Source organism: Coenobita brevimanus, chromosome 2, assembly GCF_032717465.1.
Source record: "Coenobita brevimanus isolate Jiangsu-jjx chromosome 2, ASM3271746v2, whole genome shotgun sequence".
Classification (NCBI taxonomy): domain Eukaryota; kingdom Metazoa; phylum Arthropoda; class Malacostraca; order Decapoda; family Coenobitidae; genus Coenobita; species Coenobita brevimanus.
In genome coordinates, this window is record NC_136955.1 from 11601900 (window position 1) to 11609801 (window position 7902).

At 40.7% G+C, this 7902-nt stretch overlaps 1 non-coding gene across 1 annotated transcript; it reads right to left on the reverse strand.

Moving 5' to 3' along the window:
* Positions 1–2036: 2036 nt before the first annotated feature.
* LOC145392727 (5S ribosomal RNA) lies at positions 2037–2155 on the reverse strand. Its single transcript, XR_013896069.1, has one exon. It is a non-coding gene; the product is annotated as a 5S ribosomal RNA (ribosomal RNA).
* Between the last annotated feature and the right edge of the window lie 5747 nt (positions 2156–7902).

A 7902-nucleotide genomic window follows, 5' to 3' on the forward strand; every position in this document is an offset into this window, starting at 1 on the left:
ACCGACCAGTGTATAGGTGTGTCTATGTCTGGTACCTTTGCATAGGTAGTTTTCCATGACGTCAGATAACTGGTTCAAATTGGTTATTTTGTGTGTTCATTAAATACCTGTATTGTCTGGCAAGCAGGGTTTTGTGATACATCGCATGGTCTGATATTCCTGTCTCTAATTATGGCACGACTTGTCCTGAACTGGACATATACACCTACATTACATATACCGATGCCTATAATTATATAGTTAGGTAGTAATATATACTGTACATATTAATGCCTACATCCCTCTCTGTCACTCTTTGCTGAGCCATCCCTTTCTCTTACATCTGTGACTAGAGAACTAAATAATTATTAGAGTTAAGGCCTTTCTGTCTCTAGGGACTGAAAGATCTTTGTAGTTTGTGTCTCTGTGTAAAACACACACACACACACACACACACACACACACACACACACACACACACACACACACACACACACACACACACACACACACACACACACACACACACACACACACACACACACACACGTGCACTCACGCTCTCTCTCTCTCTCTCTCTCTCTCTCTTCCTTTGTTGCAATGTTCGGAAAATTTTGGGGTCACTCCTGAACAGTACAGCTATCCCTTTTTGTAAATCCGTCGTCTCCATCGTTATTCCTAAATGGTAATAGTCTTATACGGGATATCCATGACCACTGTATATTTCTCTGCAGTAGTCCGAGTTAAATGGCATTTGCTATGTCTCAGGTCACTCACCAAGCTCTAAATATGTCTGTTAGTAGTTCCCCAAGTCCTTCATGAGTGCTATCATTTGCTCAAAGTTTTGTGTCATCCGTAACTTTGAGATATCACATTTAACAGACCAACATCGATGTCAACAAAATAAATGATTAACAGACCTGAACCAAGAACTGGCCCTTGGAGAACTCCAGAAGCAACTGAAACCCAATCAGAGGAAATTCCGTTGGTCAAGATGTATTTTTTCCTATCGATTAGCTAAGTTTATCCAAATTATAACTTCCCCGTAAGTTCCCAGTAAACACACTTTTGACATTAGTCTGAGGTGAGCTACTGTCAAAAGACTTTTGAAAGTCGAGGTAAAGGATGTCTTTTACTGGATTTCTGTCGTACATGCGCAGCATTGTTGGGAAAAAAATGTTTGCCATGCTGGAAGGCCATAATTACGCTATGAATTTCCATGTGTTTCCCAGTCTTGTCTACAATGTTTTCTAACGATTTTGTGTAAGGGAGTTCAGCCTAAATGGGCAGTAACAGTAATTTTCATGACATTCTTGTCTCCCTCTTTTAAAACGTGGAATGATGCCTACTGGCTTCCTGGTTAGGGCAAGTCCCTTGTTTCCAGGGATTTAGAGAAGATATTGGCAAACAGAGAAGATACCTGATCGCTTACTTATTTAAACTCTGCGAAGGATTTAATCTGCACCAGATGGCGTGTAAATAAATAACTTGTGGAATTTTCTAGCTAATTTCTCTGCTGTGCACTTGGGGATGTCGGAGTTCCCATATGGACCAGGAACTGCCTTGCTACGTTACGAATATCTTCAGATACAAAGATTATTGCAAAATAGGTATTTAGAGTGTTGTCCATTATCAAGTATGGGACTTACATTGCACTTTATTGGATCTTAGGCGGCCCGGTATTACTTAAAGCCACCATTACGAACTACTCTACTTCACTAACAAACATACTGTATAGTCCTGAAGGAGTCCAAATCATTCTGGTCTTGGCTTCTTTTTGCCCTCTTGTACACAGTCATTCTCTCTTTTGTTGCAGAGAGGTCACCATGTCACATACGTATACACCGTCACTGATGCAAAACACTAATCTCCTTGGAATTAATGAAATGGGTTCAGTAGGTGACGAGAGAGAGAGAGAGAGAGAGACGGGGAGTTACTCAAATTCATTCATTCATTGCCAGACACCATGTATCCCAGACGGGGTGGCCAAGGGCTTAGAGTTAATTGTTTTACAGGGAGGGGCACTAATCCTCCACCAACCCCACTTGACGTAGGGATGCCAACAGCATCTGGTGTTCCCAGGCGGTCACCCATCCAAGTACTAACCAGACCCAACGTTGCTTAACTTCGCTGATCACACGGGAAGCGGTGTACTCAACGTGGTATGGCCGTTGGCATAAATTAAATATTGCAAGGATTCGAACCAGCGCTTGCAACTGCTTGAGTACAGCAGCTTACCAAGCGAGCCATTTAGACACCCCAAATCATAAGCTAATATTCTGGAACTACAGAGGCACCTAAACTGAACACCTTATGGAATTTGTTATGTGGATAATAATGTGAACATTTATGAAGCAGTAAGAAAGAACTTTTAAAAGAGGGGAAAATAGCTGATAAAGATATACAAGAGAGAGAGAGAGAGAGAGAGAGAGAGAGAGAGAGAGAGAGAATGGGGGGATGTTAAAAGTACTATGTGAAATGAGTACAGAGTAAACGAAAAATGTATCAGAAAGCGCATACCTCCACAAACAGCCATAAAACTTGGAGTTTACAGTGATAGTTCCTATTTCCTAGCAGACGAAAAGATATACGGATCACATAGTCAATTAACTGTATGATTTTAATTTGCCCTGACAAAAAAATTTAGAGAGAGCATAATTCCGCCAATGCCATTGAAGTTTATGATTATTCCTGCATCGGGTTTCGCCTCAAAATTTATTCATATTCTACCTTGACCCAATGCCCACATATCTTCAATGTTTTATTGAAATCGAATAACATCTTGTTGAAACATCTCGAACATAAACAGAAAAAAAACACAGGAGAATACATATAATCTCTTTAATTTCGTTGGTGGAGGAAGTAATAGCAATAGACTTGTTGGTAACTGTACAAACATCTGATATAGATTAGGTAACAACTAAGATATCCCTTGCATACTTGAAAGACAAGGCTGGCAAAATAAGAAGCCTCTTCCCACCCAAAAATTCCGCCAGCCGTAGCCGGCAAGGCAAAAAGAAAATTAGAACTACCACGAGGAAGCATAATGCAAATTCATAATTCATAAAATACAGGATAACTAAAAGTGTGTTCTACACCTGGTGTCACGCAACAAAGCTTAATGGGAAACAATAGATTAGAATGAACATTATATTTGGCAGGCAAAAATGAAACCGAAAGCAGACGGGGAATGGAAGGTGAAGGCAGTGGAGAGGAGGGCAGGAAAAAATGAAGAGGCAAGTAGGAAAAATAGTGAGACAGGAGGGAAATCAGAATAAGGCAGAAATGAAGTAGAAATGTGAGCAGGATAGGCAATATATGATGAAGGGATATAAGCAGAAAATGAGGATAAGAATGAGGTAGGTAGGAAGGGCCTGAGATATGTAGGAGTGAAGTAAGAGCGAAACTAAGTTGAGCAGAAAATGAAGCAGGCAGCAAGGATAAATATGGAAAACATGAAGGAAGGTAGGCGGGAAGTGAGTGTAGGTATGAGGAGGGCAGGAATTGGCAGAGGGAAGTGTGTGGTTGGTAAACACTAAAAATGATGCAGCCAGAAAGGAGAGGCAAGAGAGGACGGAAGAATGCAAACAGGGAGTGGAGATAGTTAAGAGTGAGGCAGGAAGAGGCAGAGGTAGGTAAGAGTGAGGTAGGAGGAGGGAAACATGAGTCAGGCAGAAAATGTGGCAGACAGACAGGCAGGGAGAAAGAGCAACAAAATAGAGCAAAAAATGAGAGATTTGTGAGGCAGGAAAGAGCCAGTGTGAGTAGGGATAAAATGCAGTGAGGTAGGCAGGATATGGAGAGAGAGAGAGAGAGAGAGAGAGAGAGAGAGAGAGAGAGAGAGAGAGAGAGAGAGAGAGAACTGCAGTTTCACAGCTTCACAGATACTCAGATGGCACAGCTCTTAGGACTGCAACGAGGTGGTCTGACGTTAATGTTGGTAAATAACGATTTCTCCTTACAAAGCTGAAAGAAAAAGAAAATAATAGAAAGAAGCCCCTCCTCTCCACACCCTCTGGCACGCAGTCGTACAGAATATAAAACAGAGAGAGGTAGAAGCCCTCACCTCACGGACTGCACAATGTGCTACATAAAAATGGTTCAAGTGCAAAATACTTGACTTTGTTCTGTTACATTGACATTTGACCAAGTGTTCTCAAAATAGGACTAACTCATTATTGTCTAACTCTATACATTTCCCCTAAGTTTGCAAAAATGATCAACAGTACCTAAGTTGGCCTTCTGGGACCTTGACTTTTAACATCTTGATGACAAAATTGAATCCCTACAACCTTGCTTGATCCCCCATCCTTCCTCCAAGATTGACCAAAAACTCTTTGAATGATACAGTTAGATATTTGTCTTTGCCAAATGATTGTGATATTTGACCTGTTTTTCTATAAAAAAAATAAATGCAGGAGTACTGGATTCAGGGAGGAGTTTCTGGGGCCTAATATTGGATTTTGTAAAAGACGCTAAAGCCTACGAGCATAAGTCGAAGCCTCTGGACCTTAATCTAGGGATTCAGTGAAGCTTCTATGTCTAAGTGAGTGAAGTACCTCGCCTGAAAAAAAAAAAAAAAAGATGACAGACGGACAGCGCCACTCCTACAGGTGCTCCCACATCCAAAAATAGGTCACCCCCTTCGCTACCGTCAATCTTTCCATCAAGTTTGGCTAAAATAAGATCAAAACTGTTTTAGATTTTTGTTCATGCACAAGTACACAAAGTCAAAGTATGACCTTGCCTGTGACTTCGATTATTGATTAAGTATTCCGAAAATTGCTTTTGAACTCAGCAATCTTCCAGTTGTAGGCCAGGGCCCCATGTGCGATACTGATGAGCTACTACACATATCTTGCCTTTTCCGAGAATTGTTGAATTCTTTTAGAGGGTTTATAATTTCATTGATGAACAGTGTCATAAATCATAATTCCTTTGATGCTGTGGGTTTTTGGGCATCGCTAAGAACTCAAATGACTTTCTTTTAAGATTTTCAAAATGCCTTGCCTGACATTTATGAACGTTAGATGACATTAGCCATTTTATAGATCATTTACTTTGGTCTAAAACAAATTGTAGTCGTAGCTTCTCATTTTAAGATTGATAGCACTCACTTCTGGTGCCACATTCGAATTTTGACGAAGTATCGTTTAATCCAACTCTTCGTCATTTACCTAGACACAACATTGCACTGAACCTCACACTGAACGCTGGGGAACCTTACTTCTGACATTTAATTTAGGTGTAGAAGCTCCATTACAATTTCCCTCTGTTGCCTGTCTGTTAACCAGTTGACTAATAACTCTTCCTCCAAGGTACTTCACTTTATATATTACTTCTTGTGAGGTTCTCATAGTAAATACCTTCCAGAAATTTCAAAGTGTCATATGACCGCGTTTCATCATAAACAAAATATATCTTCTGCAAATTTCAAGCTAAACAGTCACACGTGATGTGCCCCGTATGAAGCAATGCTGGTTATCCCTAATCAGATAGCTGATAAGGGCAAGGTATGATATAATTCTGTCTATAATACCACGTATCAGTACTCTGTTTATAACTGACGTGTGACTGACTGGACTGTGATTATCAACGAGAGAGAGAGAGAGAGAGAGAGAGAGAGAGAGAGAGAGAGAGAGAGAGAGAGAATGAGTTAAAATGAGTACAGAGTAAACTAGAAAGCACTCAGAGAGCGCATACCTCCCTCATTACCATTGCCATTAAAAAGGATCCGGACCGGATCCGTGAAAATATTGTGGGAATTATATAGGATCCATAGCCAACCCAAAATTTAATTATTGTGTCCTTGACCAATGGCCCACTCTTCCACAAAATTATAATGAAATACTCTGAGAACTTTTGCAGATATTATTCGGGAAACATAGGATCAGGATCCGGATCAACCCCGAAATTTAATCAGTTCTTTCTTGACCCATGGCCCACCATCCACCAAAATTTCATTTGAGAAGTTTTGGAGATATTGTGCGGGATACTCTGGATCCATATCCGGATCCGCCCCCAAATTTATTCAGTTCTTTCTTGCCTTATAGCCCACGCTTCCACAAGATTTCATTGAAATTCTTTAAGAACTTTTAAAGGCTGTGTGTGGACAAACAGACAAACATAAATGAATTTATAACCTTCCACAAATTCGTTGGCGAAGGTAACTAGAAAGCAATCAGGAAGCGCATACCTCAACCACCACCAATATAATCTATGATATTTAGCAGTAATTCCCATTTCCAATCAGATGAATTTTTATGCAGTCTCACATAACCAATAATTTTATGATTTTCGTCTCCCCTGACACAAAAACTAGGGAGCGCATACCCTTGCCAGTGCCAATGGAATGTATTATTCATTTCTGCATAGCGATCAACTGCACCTCAGAATTTACGCAACTCTTCCTTGACCCACTGCCCACCTATTTACAATATTTTATCGAAATCCGATAACAACTTTTTTATATATCTTGTACACAAGCAGATAATAAGACGGGTGAGTACATCGTCTCTCTTCGTTGGTGGAGGTACTAACAGCACCAGTCTTGTTAGTACCTTTGCATTTATCTATTAATTAGTTAATGACAATGATATCTCTTGTATGCTTGAGGGATAAGGTTACGGTAAATAAATAGGAAGCCTCCTCCTTCCACCAAAAAATTACTTTAGTAGAATCCGGCAGGAAGAAAATTGAGAACGACCACGAAGAGGCATAACAGAAAGTGATAATTCATAAAATACTGGATGACTACAATTGTGTCCTACACTTGTCACAGAACAAAGCTTAACGGGAAACAAGAGATTAGAGTCAACATTACTAGTATATCTGGTATGCTGAGAGGAAGCAGGAAACAGACGGGGAATGAAAGATGAGGGCAGTGACAAGGGAGGCAGGAAAAATGAAGAGAGGCAGGTAGGAAATATAGTGAAACAGGAGGGAAATCAGATTGAGACAGAAATGAAGTAGGTAAGCAAGCAGGATAGGCAGAATAAGATGAAAGGATGTAAGCAGAAAATGAGGATATGCATGAGGTAGGTAGGAAGGGCCAGAGATATGTAGAGTGAAGTAAGAAACTAAGTTGTGCAGAAAATGAAGTAGGCAGTAAGGATAGATATGGAAGATATGAAGGAAGATAGGCGGGAAGTGAGTGTTGGCGAGAGGAAGGCAGGAGTGGGCAACGGGAGGTAAGTGGGTGGTTGGTAAACACTAAAAATGATGCAGGAGGAAAGGAGAGACAAGACAGGACGGAAGAAAGTAAACAGGGAGTGGAGAGAGTTAAGAGTGAGGAAGGAAGAGGCAGAGGTAGGTAAGAGTGAGGCAGGAGGAGGGAAACATGAGTCAGGCAGAAAATGAGGCAGGCATGGAGAAAGAGCAACAAAATAGAGAGAAAAACTGAGAGATTTGTGAGGCAAGAAAGAGCCAGTGTGAGTTAGGGATAAAATGTAGTGAGGTAGGCAGGATATGAAGGAGGCCGGGAGAGAGAGAGAGAGAGAGAGAGAGAGAGAGAGAGAGAGAGAGAGAGAGAGAGAGAGAGAGAATTGCAGTTTCACAGTTACACAAGTGACACAGATCTTAGGACTGCAAAGAGGTGGTCTGACGTTAATGTTGGTAAAGAGTACTCTTCTACTCACAAACCATAAAGAATAAAGATATAGCAGAAAGAAGCCTTTTCCCTACAAGCCCTCTGAGAAGTAGTGGTAGGGTACAGAAAACTAAATATAAAGAGGTAGAAGCACTCAGAGATTACATTATGCGCGCTCTACAAATGGTTTTGGGACCGAATACTTGATTTTGCCCTGTTACCTTGACACTGACCGATTGTTCTCAAAATATGATTAATTTATTCTTGTCTGACCCTCAACATTTCCCCTATGTTTGCAAAAAAAAGGATCAACACTACCTATGTGTACCTCCTTT